General features: G+C 40.2%; 1 protein-coding gene across 2 annotated transcripts in view; it reads right to left on the minus strand.

The window, feature by feature from the left end:
• The window catches only part of CCSER1 (coiled-coil serine rich protein 1), a 942,549-nt gene extending 921,850 nt beyond the window's left edge, over positions 1-20,699 (minus strand). For both annotated transcript variants that reach the window (XM_081109402.1, XM_081109401.1), the window contains exon 1: positions 20,318-20,699. The gene's annotated coding sequence lies outside the window, so the exon portion shown is untranslated. The remainder of the gene's footprint in view (positions 1-20,317) is intronic.
• Positions 20,700-21,585: the final 886 nt, after the last annotated feature.

Here is a 21,585-nt window from a genome sequence, read left to right on the forward strand (position 1 = left end):
TTTCTTTGTTTCGGTTTTTTTTTGTTTTTTTTTACCCTCACATGAGGATATTTTCCCACTGATTTTTAGAGAGCGTGCAAGAGAGAGGGAAAGACAGAGAGAAACATCAATGTGAGAGGCACACTTCGATTGGTTGCCTCCTCCATAAGCCCTGACCTGGGCCTCGGCCAGGGAGGAGCCTGCAACCTAGGTACACGCCCTTGATCAGAATCGAACCCAGACCCTGCAGTCTGCAGGCCGAGGCTCTATCCATTGAGCCAAACTGTCTAGGGCAGGATATGACATTTCTTAGCCCCTCCAGCAGCGGACCTTTGTTTTTTCCTTCAGGAGTGAGGTGGAAAAACACTAGATCACCTTCTTGGATTCTTATTACCCAAGTTACCAAGAACACTGCAGTATACAGGGAGTGGTATACAGGGAGCTTAGCCAATGAGCGATCAGAAAAGTCCTGCAGAGGCGGGACTGCTGGCGTGCCGCAGCCACTGTGGCTAAGGGCAGACCCCCCTACGTGTTGTGTCTCCACTGCTCTGGCCCCCCTGTGGCTTGTTGTCTCCACTGCTCCGGCCCCAGCAGCCCAGCACCATGGCCCCAGGGCTGGGGCTGGAGGCCGGCCACCCTGTGTGTTGTTCTCTCCGGCTCCGGGTGCGGGGACGCCCTGTCTGTTGTTCTCTCAGGATCTGGGCCCACGCCAGGCCCCTCCTCCTGAGCTGGTCGTGACCCTTACCGCATCCTGGCTTAATTTGCATATCACCTCTTTTTATATATATGTAGGTTCACACCATTTTTGTGATCTACACCTTGAATTAAGTACAAGCCGGCAGACTAAACTTCCCAGGAATTAGAATGATGGCAACTGCTATTCCAGGCTAAATCAAAGAGGTACTAAGTACTGTAGGACAGATAATTTAAAAAGGAAAAAAATGATCTAAAGATCAGACCCTTTACATTTGTTAAATTTAAACATGAGAAAAAGCATAATTTGGGGAAAGTATTATTTTATCCTTGATAAAAATTTAAAGACATTTTACATATTAAAATATTCCTCTGATCTTGTATTCTTGCACTGTGGATTAAAATTCTACTATTACAGAAATTTGATCCCCACTTTTCAAAGTATGTAAAATATAAGAATGTAAGAACTAGAGACTTCACAGAATAATATATCAAAAGAAGAACAGTACTTATCACTTGTTCTTGTTCACTAATTTAGTTAAATATTTTACTTTGAAACATTTTTCCCATTTAAAATTAATTTGCTATTTTAAGTCTCAGGCAATAAGACTGCCAGTTCCTAAATACCAATAGCAGTTAGCTTTCAGCAAATGAGAACTACAAAGCTGTATAATAGTGGTGCACAGATAAATTCAGGAAATTTATCATCTCTTTCATCATTTTTCAATGTCACGGCATAAAAAAAATGCATCCTAAGAAAATGCCTGTGAGTGCATGGATCATCATAATATGAAGACTCTGGTCTTAATTTCAACTTATATCATCTGAGGAATTGTATTTTATTTTTGTTTTTATTATACATATTTACCAAGGATGCTATGTTTGGGTTCCAGCTTTAAAGATTTCCAAAGGATCTATATATATAAAAGGCTAAGCGACCTAAAGACCGAATGACCGGTCGCTATACACCCACTGACCACAAATACAATTCACTTTGTATTGATAATTGGTATTTAGGAAGTGGTAGATGCTTAATGCAGGAGCTGCCCCCTGGTGGTCAGTGTGCTCCCACAGCCAACCTCCTGTGGCCAGACAACCTCCCCCGCTCCCTCCCTCTGGCCGACTGCCTCCCCTCCCCCGTCAGCCCCAATCACTGGCCAGGACAAGGGACCCCACCCATGCATGAATTCATGCACCAGGCCTCTACTGAAATAATAATAAAGGAAAAACTATATAATTTTTATTATGAGACACTTCACAGATAATAATATATTAATACACTCAATAATGAAACATCTATAAGATTATCTTTAAAACAATGACTATATAAAGATCATATTCCTCTAACAGTTTAAATATCTGTAGTCCATATAGACCAAAGATTGTAATTTAAAAAACAAAATCACTTTTAGTTTAATAGATATTGAAATACTAAATACATATTCAGCTCAAGTCCATGGATAATGTTAATGCAAGTATGAGTCCAGAGCATAATACTAAAGAGAACATCATTATAACAATGGAATTTTATTTTCAAGGCAATAATATACAATACAATACAATACAATACAATACAATACAATACAATACAATACAATACAATACAATGGCAGAACTACTATTATTACTTGTTTTACTCTTCCTACTTTTATTTTAAAACTAGAGGCCCAGTGCATGAAATTTGTGCACGGGGGTGGGGGGTCCTTCAGTCTGGCCTGCACCCTCTCCAATTCGGGACTCCTCGGGGGATGTCCAACTTTCTCTCACAATCTGGGACCGCTGGCTCCTAACCGCTCGCCTGCCTGCCTGCCTGATCTCCCCTAAACCCTCTGCCTGTCTGCCTGATCACCCCTAACCACCTGTCTGCCTGATCACCCCTAACCACCTCTGCCTGCCTGATCGCCCCTTCCCACCTCTGCCTGCCTGATCACCTCTAACCACCTCTGCTGCCTGCCTGATTTCCCCTAACTGCTCCCCTGCTGGCCTGATCGCCCCAACCGCCTCTGCCTTGCCCCTCATCCAGGACCCAGGATTCCTTCCTCCAGCCAGCCTCAGGCACCCAGGACCCAGGCTTCCCTCCCTCTGGCTGGCTGCAGGCACCCAGGACCCAGACTGGCTTCGCCCTGGTCAGCCATAGCCACAGAGGACCGTGGGCAGGCAGCTTCTCCCAGGCCGCAGCTGCAGGTGCCCAGGACAGTGGAGCAGGCAGCTTGTCCCTCTCCCAGGCCACAGGCACAGCCGCTGGCACCCAGGACTGCAGGGCAGGCGGCTTGTCCCTCTCCCGGGAAAGGCCACAGGTGCAGGCATAGCCACTGGTGCCCAGGACCACAGGGCCTGCAGCTAGTCCCTCTCCCAGGCTGAAGGTGCAGGCGTAGCCGCTGGTGCCCGGGGCCGTGGGGCTGGTGGCTTGTCCATCTCCCAGGCCACAGTCTGTCTGGTCCCCATTCCTCTCTCGTAAACTCATTTGTGCCTGGCTGGTCCCCATTCCTCTCCCCCCAGTGTTGAATTCTGAGCAGTTATGGAGTGATGGCATGAGGGCGTGATGACGTAAGGGTGTGATGTCCATTTGCATATTAGCTCTTTTATTATATAGGATGTAACTCTTAATTATTTAAGTATTATTTTGATCATATGGCACTCCACATTCACTAATTTGATGCATTTTGTTTGTTAAATTGGAAAGGTACTCTACCTTCATATTTTCCTTTAAAATTTCATTGGGGCCTAGGATATCAGAGTATTTTAAAGATAGAAGATAACAAAAGAATATGATTTTCATTTCAAATGTTATCTAGAAAGCAAATAAATTAGTTTATATTTTTATCATATTACTTGATTTCTGGAAGTTTATTGGCCATTAGACTTTTCTCTTCATAATTATATGTAGCTAGAAAATAATTTTATTTATAAAAATAAACATCATAATGGCCCTAAAACTTTTCAGAAATATTACTCAAAAGGTAATTAATTTAAATAAGTTGATCCTTTTGGTTGCTCTTTTAAAATGTTAGATAGTAAGTTTGATTATTGAATGATACAAAAAGTATGTAACTGAACAAAATGAATACATGGGACATTTGAATTCTCATAGGGGCAACTAAGCCTTAGAATAGAATATTTTAAGTAAAATATTTTTCTGGAGGCATACTACTTAGTGACTGCAATAGTCTGCATATCTAAAATTGGATTCATGTAATTGTGCTATATAGAAAGTATAAAAATCCTATGTGACCCTACTGTATTCTTTAAGCACTCCAAATCACCAAGGTCACCTAAAAATCCAGCTGACATTTCATGCCTGAAATGATGAGTAGATATAATTATATTCCACTACTTCATCATTTATTTTTTCTCACCACTTAACCAAGTTTTCACCCAGCTGCTTCACTAAGTGCAATGACTAAATGAGAGTCCACATTCACAAAAAAACTTCAACTAACTTATGTCCAAGGCTATAGCCATGAAGTATCAATACTTGGTGATGGGGTTAATATTACAAGAGTTATATGGTAATCCACATGTCCTTGATTTAATGATGTTCCACTTAAAATAATGTAGTCACCCAGATTATATTAAACTAGAGGCCCAGTGCATGAATTCGTGCACAGATGGGGTCCGCTGGCCCGCCCCAATGGGGCCCAAGGGCTGGAGGGGGATCGGGGGGGGGACCATGGGCAGTTGGCCAGCTGGCCCCGCCCCCGTATCAGAGGTATGGGGTTGATTGGGGGACAGGCCAGCTAGGGGGGCCATTAGGGCCCAGATCAGGCTGGTTGGCTGCCACAGTGCATGTCATAGCCACCGGTCGTTCTGGTTGTTCTGCCATTCTGGTTGCTGGGCTTTTATATATATAGATAGAAAACAGCAAAGATGTCATACACAAGGTTTGGAATTACAATTAATGGAATGAATAGCAGAGGTTGCCTTCTATAATAAAGTTCCCCTGACAAGAAGGTGAACGTAATGTAGCTGTAACTTCACCAGGCAAAGTATGGGAACAAGTTCGGGAAAACTATAGCTATACTGAAATAAAATTTCAAAAAACAAATTCAAACTAAGTTTGGGGAATAAAGGCTATAGATGGGATAAACTAACAATTAGTTTCTTTCATTCTAAAAAAAAAAAAAAAAGATACCTTATAGTTTGGGAGCTGAAGCGGCCTTATAAGCAATGCATACACACATACCAGTATTTGGTAGGATGCAAATGAAAAAAAAAATACAATTCACATATATTAAACATGTCAGCAAACTGACATAGAACATGGGACCTGGGGCACAGCTCAGGTTGAGAGACTGTGGGCAATTCACTTCCCTGAGCACCAGTTTAATCCCCTGTAAAATAAACAGATACGATTTTATTCTATATTATATCTAGCAACTATAGAACCCATTTCCAATTATCTTTGTTTTCTTTCTCCTTTCCCAGAAGAAACCACTACTGAAAATTTGGTACACAACATGCACTTTTATACACAGTATGTGTTTAAATACAATGTGTAACTTTGATTTGCAAGTTTAAGACTAAAATAAATAATTTTAAACTCTTACAAATGTATACCTATGAATAGTAAATAAGAGTGTTGCCAGATATTCAAGAGTTTTAAAAATGCTGCACTGAACTTTTAAAAAATGTATTCTGATGCACATGTGAAAGAATAACTTTAATGTAAAACCTAAAATAGAATTATTTGATTACTGACTCTTCCTTATCTTCAACTTTATTATATAGTACCCCTTAAGTGTTTATAATGATTTACATTCACAAGAAATGCATACTAATAATACCCTGCATTCCTACCAAAATTAAGTAGTGCCAAAACTTAATTTCTGTCATTGTAAGTGCTATAAAATGACATGCTACTATTTTATTTTTAATATATTTTTATTGATTTTAGAGAGAAGAGGAAGGGAGAGAGAAACATTAATATGAGAGAGAATTGACTGCACACACCCCAATCAGGGATTGAGCTCACAATCTGGGCATGTTCCCTAACTGGGAAATGAGCAGGCAACCTTTCAGTGCACAGGACGAGGCTCAAGCAACTGCGCCATGCAGACCAGGTCGACATGCCACTATTTCCATTTCCCTAATTATTAATAAGATTGAGCGTGTTTACTTTCCAATGAGTTTCCTCTTTTATAAGCTGTTATTTTTATTTATTTTTTATTAAATGTATTGAGGTGACATTGCTCGACATGATCATATAGGTTTCAGGGGTGGGTTTCTATGTATAAGTTGTTGGCTTTCCTTATATATTCTGGGTACTTAACCAGTGATATTTATTGCAAATATTTACTTCTTGTCTGTGATTTGTCTGTTCACTTAATTTATGGTGCCTTTTTTATATATTCTTAGATTTAATAAAAATATCAATAGTTTCCTTCAAAAATTGTCAATTATTTCTTTTAAGGCCTTGTTAAAGTTACCCTTCTATATTCAAGCATAATAAACATACTCTTTTATACTTTCATTTCTAAGCTTTTCGATTTTGTGCATTATTTTTAAGTTTTCAATTTCTGGAAGATAGAAATATAAGAAATTGGAGACTATAACATTTTATTTTCTACATTGTATTTAATAAAAATTTTATAAAACAAAAACATAAGCCACAAACTTCCACAAATTCATACACTATTAGGAAATGTGGTGACAAAAGTGATATGGATAGAAAAAGAAGACTCATTCTAAGAAGGATATTCCAAGTTTAGCTGTCAAAAAATAAGAAATTTTATCCATTCATCCATTCATGCAACTAAAATTTATTGAATAATTACCTATATATATCTATGTATACACATATAATATGCATGACACTTATACTATACATATTAATACCTGCTGTGTGTAGGTGTGCGTGTGCGTGTGCGTGTGCGTGTGCGTGTGTGTGTGTGTGTGTGTGTTTAAGTGCTTGACAGGACATGGGACTGCAGCAGTTGGGAAAAACAAACATGATCTCTGTTCTCATGGAGCTTACAGTCTAAATAAATAAAAAATACTATCTAAATAATCTCACAAATAGTTGTAAAATTACAGCTACATTACCAAAAAGTGCATGGTGTTCTAAGAATTTAACATAGTATAAAGAAAAGACACAAGTTGAAAGAGGAATTTGGGGAAGAAATTGGCTAAATAAAACAGGAATGAGAGAGCATTTCAGGCAGAGGAAAGAAAATCACACATTAACCAACATACACATTTTACTAACATAATTCTCCCTATTTACCCATCATATAGGAGCTAATTCACATTACCAAAAAAAAAAAATGCATTGTAGCAGAACAGACTGTACTTAATTATCTGGGCCAACTAGGTATTGCTCATAACTCAGAGTGTAACAAAGGAAACTCCCAGGCAGGTTAAAGCTGTCCTGGAAGGCTCCAAGGAGTTAGAACTGTAATGACAGCTGAGATTTGCATAAACAGGAAGGATTAATGCATATACCACATGTGTGAGTGTGCTCTAAGTTACCTGACCTTAATCAAGCGAAAGATCTATGTTTGGATTAGCAGGGTGTGGTGAGTTTACAGAGGGCCTCAAATGCCAGGCAGTCAGTTCATATTACTTGAATAAGAAAAGATAGTTTGGGATGAGGAAGTATTATGAGAAACTACCCATTTAAATACAGTAAAGAAAATGTTTATTGCTCTATGCAATATGAATAACATGATTATCAATAAAACATGACAGTCCATTTCTCAGACCTGTTTGAGTACATATGAATCATCTTTGCATAGATTGAGTACAAATACAAATCCTTTAAAGTTCTAAAATGAATGTATTCATGGCCAACATTGTATAAATGCAGTGGACAAGCACACTTTTCATAATCCAATGTTACATGTTATACTTAAATTGCTAAGTAGAGTAACTTAGCCTATTAACAATTGGATGTGAATTTTTTTTTTTTTTTGGTTGCTCATGGGGCAAATGACATTTACTAGTAAATAACAAGGTTGAAAAACTGACATTAACTCTACAAATTTACTTATCTATAGCCTAATATGCAAATTGTCCCCTCGGAAGTTTGACCAGGAGACCAGAAGTTTGATTGCTCCCTATGACGTGCTCTGACCACCAGGGGGTGGCACAGAAGGCCCTGGACAGCAGCCAGAAGGCCCTGATCGGCCTTGATTGCCGGCCAGGCCTAGGGACCCTACCTGTGCATGAATTTCATGTTACATAGTTGTGGATCTTCCACTAGAATTAATACACTTGGAAGATATGGCCTCTGTCATTCATTTTCTGTAAATTACTCAATTGTCTAGCATTGTCTCTTGCACATAATGTGTGCTTAATAAATAAATGACTATAAAAATGAATAAATAATAAATAAATGATGACCTAAGCCTACAAATGCCAATAGCTGAACAATATTAAAGTATCTCTGGCCAAAGAAAAAAATACGAATATACCAACTTATGTAAACCATAAAGGGCTTCTTAACATATTATACTTCACCCCCTGTGATGGTTAAATTGCATGCATCAATTTGGCCTAGCTACGGTACTCAGTTTTTTGGTCAAACACTCGTCTAGATGTTTCTGTGAAAATATTTTATATGTGTGATTACTATTTACAATTGGACTTTACAGAAAGCAGGGTGAAGGCCTGAAGAGCAAAATTAAAGTTTCTTGGAGAAGAAATTCTGCCACAAATTATAACAGAAATCCTGTCTGAGTTTCTAGCCTACTGGCCTGTCCTACAAATTTCCAGTCTCCACAATCATGTGAACCAAATTCTTTAACATAAATCTTTTCATAGATAAATGATATAGACATATACACCATTAGTTCTGTTTTTATGGAGAGCATAGACTGATTCATTCTTCCCACTAAAAAAAAAAAAGAACTAAAAATACCCATATTATTACAAGAAATGTAGACGAGACAGGTCCATTATAACACATTATACTGCTATACAGTGTGTGTGTGTGTGTGTGTGTGTGTGTGTGTATGTGTATATATATAACATATATATACATATATATATAATGTATATTATATATATGTGTGTGTGTGTGTATGTTTGTACATACACAGGTAAAACAAAGATTGACCCAAGCTTATACTTAATGTCAAATAATACTGTAGCAAAAGCATTTTAATTTGGTAATATTTGAACAGGATTTTAAATTGGTTTTGCCTTCTTCTGTTGAAGAGAAGCGTGCAATCACCGCAGAGCCCCATCTTTCCTGACCACACTCGAAATCAGAAGCAGTTATCACTTTTAGACTCCTGGGTTTGCCTAAGTGCTGAGGATTCCTGAGGCTATGCTTACACAACGCAAATGATTCACATGATTGCAAAAATTCCTCCCTTCCTACCAGTTTCATCATAAAACACCTAAATCCTGAGTATACATCATTTTCTCTATTGAAACAGTTTTAAGGCTACTTTTCTTTCAGATAGATTAAACATAGTTTTCTACAGAAGGGTTTCATTTCTAGTATTATTAGAAAATTGGCTCTACTCATTTTTAGTCCATAAAATTAATGATGATCATATTATTTGGCATAATTCTAAATATTTAGCAAAGAAATGATTAGTTTTCCTAACAATGAGTTCATTTGAAATGGTTACAGAAAACCTTGCTTCACTCATTTTGTACTCTTTAAAAATCCTTTCTTTTAGATCTAAGTTATTTTGAATCCATATTATTTCCTCTAAGGTATATAATAACTAGGTTCCCAAAGGGAAAATCACTAAGAATTAGAGCTTTTCATTTTTTAGTTCATAATTGGAACATTCCTGCTAGCATTGCGTAAAAGAAAAAAACATCACAGAAAAACATGACCTACAGGATAAATAATATATACATTTCAAAAATGTGAATGGTAGAACTACAAAGTGAAAATATTCCCCAAAGACTTCACAACCATTTCCTATGTCATGCACTTGAAATACATGGAATTTCTCACCAAAAGATAAACTATGAAATCTAAACTATTCTTGGAATGTCCTGATAAGAGGAAATATAAACATGTACACAAACTACCAACATCAGGTAAAAGTGATGAATAAGTCAATATCACACCAGTGACAGGATGGATTACATGTAAGTAGAAGTGTATTTCTAAATGATTTAGTCAACCGTTGCCACATTGGACATTCAGAGCAATGATATGCGTGAGGACAGAGTAGTGGAAACAAAAGCACACTTACTCTTTATGGCTGTCCAGAAAATCCCTAATATGGCTACAAGAAGACAGAGAAAGGAAATTTACCAACTTCTATTCGTACCAAGGCCCATGGATAATATGGGTACTACAAGTGGGAGCTAGACTTTATGCTTCAGGAATGAAAGAATTCTGTCAGCATCACACGGACTCAGATTTGTAGACATTTCAAAATGTGGATCTGGAAAATGATAGGAGATGACATATTCCAGAGGCCTTAGAAAATGAATGTGGAGTGGGTGTTCCAAATTCTAGTTTGAGGAAGTGAAAAGCCAGATTCTCCTTTGACCCCCATTCTCCACATCAATGTGTAGGACTGCTGCTTCTTGCTTTCTTAAACCTTGCAGATCCCCCCCATGGCCATGTTATATGCCTTTTCTTTCTTTTTCTTTTTTTTTCATGACTTTTAGCCATTTTAGGTTACTCAGTTTCAAGTTAAGAAAAAAAAAATCAGGCCATAAAAAAGTCATGGAGGGCAATATGAAAAGTGAACCAAAATATGATTCAGGACAGTGGCTGCTAGCACAGGAGTACCTCACATAAAATGGACAAAATTCAAGTCACTCTTTATTCATTCATTTATCAATTACTGAGGATCCTCACATCGCTGGTTGAGACCAGCTGCTTGAAAAATGAGAATAAAATACAAAATTCCTGCTCTCACAGAGCGCATGATCTAGTAGGCATGAAGAACAAGCAAGAGTCAATTGTGATACTTTAAGTGGAGATTTGACAACGATGTACACAGGTTGTTGCTAGAATTCAGAATAGGCATCTTGCATGGGGGCTGGGGTAGGCTTCCTTGAATTTATATGTGAATTGAGCCTTGAAGGACCCACTGGAATAAACCAAATGATAGAAAGTTAGTCACTCCAAGTGAGTAATGTAGTCTGCCAACAGCAGGGGTGGGCAACCTTTTTATGAGTACGTGCCCAAACCAGCAAAATCTCTGACTCAAAATTCTTCTGTGTGCCAATCCTAATCTTTTGAGAACATGTTATGCTTACTTGATATCTCTTAAGGTGTATGTATGTGAAGAACCTTGAAGAAATAATAAAATTCACTCGAGCGACAAAAACACAATATATGATGAAAAATACATTTATTTTTTAATGTATACATGTACATTGACAGGAAACTTTATGACTCCGTTTGATATTATCAGTGGGACTTTTGCTGCTGCATCACTGCTGACAGAAATTTTACATCAGGTTTATATTTCATGACTTTCAAAGATATGCACAAGCTATTACTTTCATCCATCAGGCTACTATTACGAGACTTAACAAAATTCATCACTGAGAACAAAGATTCACAAGCGTATGTGGATGAAACCAAAACACTGGTCGGATCTAGGAAGGCAGGGAGGGTTAAGGCAGAGGCATAGAAATTGCTCTTCCCCTCTCTCGTCAATCCACGTCTATGGTCTTTAAGATAACTTGTTATGTAAAATTATTTATTTATCTAAGATGCACCTACACAGAATTTATCTGAAAAATAAAAAAGTTGATAAGAAAAATATTGTAAATGGAAGATTATAAGAGAGGGTTTTGCGTGCCAGCAAAAGTTACTGGCGTGCCATGTTTGGCACACGTGCCAGGGGTTGCCCACCCCTGCCCTAGGATTAACCCTACCCTCACCCCCCAAAAGGCAACAAAATGTGTTACACAATTTTGCAAGAGTTCAGCAGGAAGTCTAGTACCCTGGATAGCTCCCTGTCATCCAAAGTGATTGGAGAGACTGAGGTCTGGCAGACTGGAAGAGAGAAGAGAGCATCCCTAGAACTTCAGTTACCAATATATACTACATCCAAATAAACAAATCTAAGGATTTCAAAATACTTCATCCATTCCTTTACTGCATTAGATCTCCGAGGCTGTGTGTCTTCTCTACCATCATCCAACAAACCTGGCTTTCCTTAGAAATATCCTGAGAGGCAACTTCTTCCTTCACTAAACAGTGAAGAGTCTTTATAACTTACTGTTTTAAGAAGCACTTAAACCTGAAACCCTGAGAATTCCCCCAGAGATGCATCATATTACACTTTCCCTCCAATCAACGTCCAGCCGTGGGCAAACTACGGCCCGTAGGCCGAATCCGGCCCGTTTGAAATGAATAAAACTATTGAAAAAAAAGACCGTACCCTTTTATGTAATGATGTTTACTTTGAATTTATATTAGTTCACACAAACACTCCATCCATGCTTTTGTTCCGGCCCTCGAGTCAAAAAGTTTGCCCACCCCTGATTAGACCCTACATTTACACCTTGCGGTATCCTGTAGGTGTACCTACAGGTGTACCCAGGCATTGCCCTGACAGGGAATCAAATTGTGACTTCCTGGCTCATAGGTCATGCTCAATCACTGAGCCACACTGGCTGGGCTGAAATAAATTACTCAGTCCAGATCTCTAATATGAGTTTGAGTTTGGTTTAGAAATTGCCTTCTTTACCTAACCTGGAAGAATTTTCAGGGTCTCAGGTTTAAAGAAATTGGTAAAGAAATCGCCTCCTTTACCTAACCTTTTCATCTGATGTTTCTGGGATATTTGCATGCTTTTTTGCCTTCATGTCTTTCTTAAGTATCCTAAAGAAGACTGGATGTTAGAAAGGAGAACTTTAACTGAACATATTTAATATATTTAAACTTAATGCACTGGCAGTTTGCATAACTATAAACAAAAAATAATCAAACAAGCAAAAATCAAGATAGTTTCTAGAGAAAGAATTGCCTAGAATGTTTAAGCCTACATTTGCACATATTTTTGCCATGTCTTTATTCATGTATACTTGTTTGGTTTTATTTATAAACCTAATATAGGTTTGCGATAAATTGTTTTCTGCTGTTGTCCAAAACAAACAATAAACAAAGAAACCACACACACAATAATAACAAATCATTAACAGAATCACAGTATTTACCCATTGCTGTGAAACAGCTAATTGCAGTGAATAGGCAAATAAATCTGACATGCTCGTCTAAATTTGGTTGATAAGAAAGATGTATCACTAAGTCTCCCACAAGAGTTGAATTAGGGGAGTGCACCTGGCTTAATCACTTTTTGAACCCAGGCATACTGCTAGTTTTCATTAATGAATGATAAAAAGTGGAGAAGGCATTATACCTTCTGGAATATGTTTCCTCAGCTGTTCTACATTCCAAACATATCATATACAAAGAAGGTTACGATGGAGAATAGAGAAGAGCCAGATCATCTAGAAATTAACTGACTAAACAAAGAAAAACAGACAAATCCTAAAAATAAAATGAGCACATTATGCAAATACTAGAGGCCCGGTGCACGACATTTGTGCACTGAGGGGGGGGGGCGTTTTGGGGAGCGGGCCTAAGCTGCAATCGGACATCCTTAGTGCTGCCACAGAGGCAGGCTGCTGTGCTTGCCAGCCATCAGCCTGGCACTGACCACCAGGGGGCAGCTCTTGCGTTGAGCTTCTGCCCCCTGGTGGTCAGTGCGCATTATAGTGACCGGTCATTCCATCGTTCGGTTGATTTGCATATTACCCTTTTATTATGATGATTTGTATACACATATCACATTTGAGTACTAAACAAGACATGGAAATGTATATTTCATTTATTGTGGATTATGCTGTTTGGGAACCATAGGACGTGCATTCTTTTTGAAACAGAATGGCTTATACATAATAAGAATTTACAAATGTTTGTTGTCAGTGATGGTGAATGAGGCAGCTCTATAGTGGGGCATAGACATGTAAGGGGAGATTACATGTAGCAAAATGAGGCATCTCTAGTGATGGGTGGAACCCAGAATTAGACTTGTAATTAGTGTAGGAAGCACTATGAAAACTTAGCTGTAAATAACTCCAAGAAGTCCAGCCAGCCTGAGTGTCTGGGGTATGGCAATATGCCATAAGTCACTGGCACCACAGAGATCCAAGAGTGAGTACTGGAAATTTAGCATACCTCTAGGAGCTGGCAATGTTTAAAGATCCAGGAAAGTGGTATTTTGTGGGCAGTCTCCTGCTATATAAAGGAACTCCGGAAATGAGATGGTTTCAGAGGGAGAAGCCTAGTCTTTAAAGACATAAAGAAGGCCCTGTCAAAAGGGCTTTGCTCAAACACTGGGAGAAATGGTGATATTGGGTAATTTCTCAAGAGGCAGGGGAAAATATTAGGTGAGAAATCAGTTTTAGTTACAAGAAAGAAGCACTACTATAAATATATTATATTGTAGTTGGGCATCAATGGCTTAATGTTAAGTCCCAAAATGTGGGGCTAGACACAGGTCAATTTTCCCACTACATAGAGGGATTGGTCCTGATTAAGGGGCATGGCTGAGGCTCCAGTTAGTGATCAAGTTTTCCAACAATGAAAACAGATTCTGACAACAGCTACAAAATAGGCCCTACCTGAAATACTCAGTTAAAGCAATCATTATTTTCTTCCTGATATTAGGCATCTACTGTTATTCACATTGTGGACTAAAATAAACACATTATAAAATATATAAGTTTGCACATTTAGTCTACTAGAGGGGTTCAGAATAATCAAATTTAACTCTCTGATTGTCCATTGACGTCTATAGAATCAGTTTTTAAATATTTCCTTTTCTGCAAACATTTGAACACTGATTAAACTCACATTTAAATTAATGAGTTGAAGAATAAAAGCCAAAAGAAACTAAACTGATATTACCATATGACATTTCCTTCACATCGAAGGCAATGTGGGTTAATAGACTGTACCTATGATCAACTCTGCTTAAGCAAGGTATTCAAAGCTCTGGTTGAAACTTTCCAGAAGATAAGTTGCATATCTCCAAATATGGAAAATATCTAATGTTTGAACGTCCTCTACAGACAAGCACCTATTCTTAAAAGTATACTTGCTTACGTTTTACATTTCCATTAATGACTTGGAATATTCTGAACAGATGGGTAAGGAATTTTGCTTGCATGGCACTGAGGGTGCACAATGTCAGTGCTGAAAAGAACAATAAGAAGCTGAAAGCTTCAGCCTTGCAATTCCTTCATCACTTGTTCTGGTTACATGGGAAGCAAGAACATTCTCACTGAATATGGTGGAAACAGGCCAGGTAATGCACAGACGTGCTGGGCCCCGAGTTAAATCAGGAACATAGCCTCAGTTTCCTCATCTCTAAAATATGCACAAAAATATGTTTACAATTTTTGATAAATCACATGGCATAACATATAAACTGCTTCTCATGGAGGAAGTGTTCAGCACATTATGGCCATTTCCGTTGTTAATAAAAAATATGTCGTCACTCTGGCCGGGTGCTCAGTTAGTTGGAGCGTCGACTCATACACCAAAAGGTGGAAGACACAGCCTTCACATTTCACTGTAAATACTCTAGGTCCATGGTCGGCAAACTGCGGCTCGCGAGCCACATGCGGCTCTCTGGCCCCTTGAGTGTGGCTCTTCCTAAGCCTTAGGAGTACCCTAATTAAGTTAATAACAATGTACCTACCTATATAGTTTAAGTTTAAAAAATTTGGCTCTCAAAAGAAATTTCAATCGTTGTACTGTTGATATTGGGCTCTGTTGACTAACGAGTTTGCTGACCACTGCCTAGGTCAGTGATGGCGAACCTGTTGAGCTCGGCGTGTCAGCATTGTGAAAAACCCTAACTTAACTCTGGTGCCGTGTCACATATAGAAATTTTTTGATATTTGCAACCACAGTAAAACAAAGATCTATATTTTTATATTTATTTTATATATTTAAATGCCATTTAACAAAGAAAAATCAACCAAAAAAATGAGTTCGCGTGTCACCTCTGACACGCATGTCATAGGTTCGCCATCACTGGCCTAGGTCATTGTTTCTCAAACTTAAGAGGGCATAAGAACCACATAGAGGACCCCACCCCAGAACCCATCCCAGAGTTTCTGATTCAGTCAGTCTGTGGTGAGATTGGCATTTTAACAATTCACTGGTGCTCTGCTCAGGGAACCATATTTTGAGAAATACTACTCTAACTTAAGAATTTGCCATTAGATAGTAATATGATTCCTTATAAATTACCTTTCGATTTTTTTTAGTTTCAGAACAGAGTCATGGTATTCAAAATTTTAATCAGCTAAATTGAAATTTAAAAATTGTTAATACAGTGTAAGTAATGCAAAGCCAAAAGCTATGTTTTAAATTAATCGAGGCACAGAGCCACAGTTTGGCCAAATAACAAACTTCATCTGTCAATTATCTAAACCAGTGGTTCTCAACCTTCCTAATGCCGCGACCCTTTAATACAGTTCCTCATGTTGTGGTGACCCCCAATTTCATTGTTACAAATTGAACATAATTAAAGCATAGTGATTAATCACAAAAACAATATGTAATTATATATGTCTTTTCCGATGGTCTTATGCGACCCTTGTGAAAGGGTCATTCGACCTCCAAAGGGGTCATGACCCACAGGTTTAGATTCTATCACTGTTTATTGGGAATTTTATTTAGCCAGAATAAATAATTTAAAAATTGCAATATGATCACTGTAAAATAAAAACTGATAATATCTTAGTACTGTATCCATTGCAATTTAGATTGGTCAGTTTTACATTTTTATATTATATTTAGTTTAAGCTACACATTGAAGTATATTTCATTTGTTATAGTGTTTTTCATTAATCTCCCCATCATTTTTCACTGCTTATCCCAGCCCAGACTTTATGTTTTATTGTTAACTGACAGTCATGCATAGTGAAGATAATATATTTCTTATAGAAGTGTACATTTGCAATATAAAGCCAACAGATTTTGTCATTATCCAATAGGGAAATCATACTGAACTGTCAGTCACACAGTAGGAGAGATTACATTATCAAAGTGATACACTTGTGACAAACGAAACTCCTCAAACCAAACTCAAAAGAGACCAATTAACAGATAGTCTGGTTTTACTCTAACTTGGAAATCCTCCCATTCCTGCACAGAAATGAAATTAGTGATTTATAGGTTTTTCACTTTTGTAATAACTCTTATCTATTCAATCAACAAAATATATATGAAACTTTTAATTCAACTAACCTGAAAGTAATTGTATTGTTATTTATTGATAGTCATATCCAATATTTATACTATTTCTTTACTATCACCATAACATACTTTTGGGGAGTCATATTGAAAGACAGGTTAAAGTCAATTCAGATGTTTCCCTTTGTATTCTTATAATGAAGAAATGCATTTTAAAATTTTTGTGTATTTTGAAACATAAATATATTTACAAAGAAAAAATAACTAAGTTCAGAATGCTGAGAGAAGACATGTTTCTATTACTAATACAATATATTTACCAGAAGATAGTTACAATATCTTTAAAATTATTGCTACAATATTAAAATAGTTTCCCACAATTCCTTCATGGGAAATAATGTAAGAATAGATTAACTATTATATGGATGAATGTCAATATTTAAAATAAAAATGTTATAGAAAACATGTTGTTTAATGAGCTATACATTATATATGAAGAATATAATATTAAGGATTCAATGAGTAAGTATTGTCTACAAATACATGTCAAGCATTTTTTCCATTAAAAGGCAATATAAAGTCAAAGATTTGTTTTCTAAGGTACAAAATATGTACTGACAATTCATTCCAAGAATAGAGTATACAGAATGTTGTACATTAAAACAAACTCACCCTGCACTTGGCACAACAAATTCAAGTGCAATAGCTAAATCTATTTCAAAACAAACTTATCTTCACTATCATATCTTTTGTTCTTTTCTATAATTCCAAGAGACTTGCATCTTGTACCTCATATTCTCATCCACAAGCCACTAATCCTATTTATCCTTTAAGATCAAGACCAGGCAAGTCTGTCTACCCCAGAAGCCTTTTCAAACAAAACCCGGTATGAAATGTTATTATCATGCTCTGAACTCCTGCAGCCCTCATTAGACATGCAATCTCTTATTGCCATGAGTTGTTAACTCTGTCCAAGCATGAGCATCAGATTCCTCCCAAATGGAGAGTAAGCTCCTGAAGGGCAGAGAGCTAGGAAGTCATGTTCCCCACAATCCTTCAATAGTGCCTTGCACATGATGGGCCATCTATTTTGAGTGCTATGTTGAATAATAAAATGCAATAATGAGTATTATATATAAAACAATACATTTTCACTTTCTACTTCATGAATTTGATGTAAATTTACATCCTACTGTATAAATAATGCATCACTAAAATAAATAGTTGCTGATTCTCTGAGTGTCAAAAAACAAAATATATCCATAAATATGACTTTTTGATAATTGTATAATACAGTTTATCAAGTACATTGTAAAATTCCCCGTTATTTATTCTACATTGCAATGATTCAGGAAAGTTAATGTAACAACACTCAGTGGGACTCTAAGCCTGCATCCGAAGGTAATATATAAAACACCGCACATGCTCCATGTTGAAAATGCATTTCAAACCAATATGAATATAACCGAATCAAAATAACAAATCCTTAACTCCGCTCTGCCTTCAAAATGAACAGGACCGGTAAGGAACTGGTAAGCTACTTTCACACTGGGAAAAAGAAAAGAGAAAAACTAAAACGGCTGGCATGTTTTGATTAAAATAAGATGCTCCCTAATTAATATCAAAGATAGACACATCACTCTGACAATAGATTGACCAGTTTATTTCTCTTTCTTCTCAATGAAACTATTGAAGGAGTAGTTGCAACATGGAACTTCAGTGTTATAAAGACTGTGCTTGGCCGGCAGGCCTTTGAGATATACCAATTTAAAATAATAATGACCCTGTCCTACCACCTCAGTCACAATCCAGTCATCGACTCTGTAAAAGCACAGGCTGCTAACTTTTAGGAACAAACAGAAATTTGCTAAAGCTTAGTTGGTAGACACTGTCCCAAGTCATATCTAAGCTTCAAGTTATGTCTCTGGAATTTGTACTTATTAAAAAGCAAATAGAAAGAGAAACAGAAACAAACTGTGTCGTAGCCTAAGTTAGAAGAATTTTAGATAGTCTCTTAAAAGCTGGCTTTTAGTCAGTAGTAACCAATATAAACCCAGCCAGGTGTCTGCTTCTCTTTCCTCCCAACATTTTTAATAAAAAACATCTTTACAGTAAAATGTGTGTACATCATTTTTAATAGCCCTTCTTAGGGGCAGGCGCGGACGGCATGTGTTACATTTCAGTGGGAAGGTATTCAACTGTAAAGATACTAGAAATGAAGCTGTTGAAATCAAGTAGGTACTTTGTCCTGTGGTCCTACTGATGGCCTGAAGAGTTAAGAGGAGTAGAGAATAAGTACAAAAACATGAAAGGGCACGAGATTCTCTAAGCAGCATTTTTTTCCCACCTGTTTAAAACACACACATACACACACACACACACACACAAAACAACAACCAAAAAACACACAAGTGATTCACTTCGTATTCCAGGTTCCACGAGAGAAGGTGGAAAAGCAAAATTGCTGCTAATTCTGAGAAAAATGAGGGAAGAGATGGGAGAGGGGGAGAGCGTAAAGCGCCAGATACACTGAAAGAAACCCCGAGAAATTTCACAACTCTTTACCATAAATAGCCTTTCTGCTCACTCAGGATACCTCCTCCCTGACATCAGCGAGGCTCAGCCCCGCGCGCAGCGAGCCACCATTCACAAATCCCTCCGACAGCCCTCCGCGCACCCTACCCCAGGCGGACCGCGCGGGGTCCCAGGAAACAAGCCCCAAAAACATGCGGGCCCGAGGGGCCACCTGCGGTTTCGGCCCAGAACTGATTTTATTTTCCGGTGAAACAACGCATAGACTAGTCAGCAGCGCGAACGAACGAACGAACACACACACACACACACACACACACACACACACACGCCTCCCGAGCCCTGGACGCGCCACCACAAAGCAATTTGTTGCCACTAAGTCGCTGCTGTTCCTGCGCCGCTGGGGAGGGTCTCGTCTCCAAGCCGGGAAGCCAGCGCCAGGGGATCAGCGGGCGGGGGCCGGAGGCGGTCCCGGCCCAGCACTGCGGGGAGCCCCGCGATCCCCGCCCCCTCTCCCCTTCCCTCCCGGCCGCCGCCCCCTCCCAGCGCCCGCAGCCCGGCCGCCTTACCTGCGGGACGCGGGCGGCGAGGGAGGGGGTGAGCAGAGCCTACGCCAACTCCTGCCTCCTCGGCCGGCCACGCTCCACGTCGCCCGGGAGCGGGGGCTGCGGCCCGGGGCGCAGAGCGCCGGGGAGCACGAGTGCAAGGCCACGCAGCGCCGGGAGTCACGGGCCAGCGGCTAGCGAGCCGTGCGTCTCCCTCCCCGCCCGCCCGCCAGGCCAGGTCTCCGCGCCGCGCACGCCGGGCCCGCAGCCGGCGCCCCGGGCCTGGGCGGGGGCTGCTCCGCGGCGGCCCGGCCCCGCGCGGTCACCTGCCGGGCGGTCACCCTGGCGTCCGCCTGGGGCAGCGGCGACCCGACGCGCGACCCTCGGGGCGCGGGGGTTCCGGGGGCGTTACTACCTGAGGGCTCCGCGTCGCTTGTTAAGGCTCCTCCCGGGCACTCGGGGATTTATGTCTTCGGGGCACGGGGGCGTCTTGCCTGGACCCCCTCCTCCGCCCGCCCTCCCTTCTTTCCTTCCTCCTCGGCTGTCGGGCTCCTCTCTCCTCCCCCAGGTGCACGGAGTCGCGCCGCGTTATCTAATAATCCTCCTGCTCCTCTCGCCCGCGCCAGCGGAGCTGCTCCGCCTGGGCCACCGCTTCCCAGTCGGTCATGGTGCTGGGAGCGAGGCGAGCGAGCGAGCGAGGCGGATTGGCAGTCTGTCGGCGACTATTTGCGGGGAGAGAGAGGAGAGCCGAGCCAGAGGAGGGCAGGGGAGGGACGTGGGGAGGCGCCTCCAAGTGTGCGAGCGCGCGGAGTGTGACTGTGTGGGGAGCCCGGGAGCCACCTCCCCAGCAGGCGCCCTTCCCACTGTGCGGAGGGCGGCGGCGCGCGCACCCTTTAAAGGGGTGGGGGGGGGCGGGGCGGGGCGGCGCCGGGCCAACTGCGGTCGCGGGTTTCCACGCGCGCATACTCTCGCCTTAACGCGTGCACACCCCTGCCGGCCCGTGCTGAGTTTTCATTTCAGGGGACGCCGTCTCTGACCGTGCTGACTTGGCTTTCCCGGAGCCCAGCCTTGTGCTCCAGTGGAATCCGAGTGCACGGGCAGGTCCAGAGAGAATAAGAGGGGGAGGCTCACGCTCAGCGAAGGGATCCCGGGGATGCTGAAAAGGCACGATCTCCGTCCTCTGCAAACCACCGCTGTTATCTTCTTTCTCTTCCTCCGCCCGGGAGGAAATTGTGAGGCTCTTTTCACTCTCACCCAACCTATTCGCATCCTGACAGGTCTCTCTTCCCTTCGGGGCTTCTGTCCTCAAAGCAGGTCACACCTTCCAGGCACCATTGACAGCAATCAGTTCTTCTAATGAAAGCATGGGCCCTGTGACCCGGAGTGAAACTTGGGTTACTACACAGAAGGCCCTGGACAACAAGGGAATTACAAACAGAACCAGTTACCAAGTTCACCTGGTTTGACTGATGGCCCCCTGGAGAAAAGTTGCCAGTTTAGAGATGGAGAGGACGTCTGATGCATGGTGCTGTTGCATTCTTAATTTGTTTTCCCTGGATCGTCTCTCCCATTGCACTGTCTGATTTCCTTTTAGGTTTACACTAGGTCCCGAACTATTTCCCATCTATCCCCTTCTTTATCTCCACTCTTATACATGCATTTATGTCTTGAGCAGGCAGTACA

Source organism: Myotis nattereri (assembly GCF_964212035.1).
Source record: "Myotis nattereri genome assembly, chromosome: 1".
In the NCBI taxonomy this organism is placed as follows: domain Eukaryota; kingdom Metazoa; phylum Chordata; class Mammalia; order Chiroptera; family Vespertilionidae; genus Myotis; species Myotis nattereri.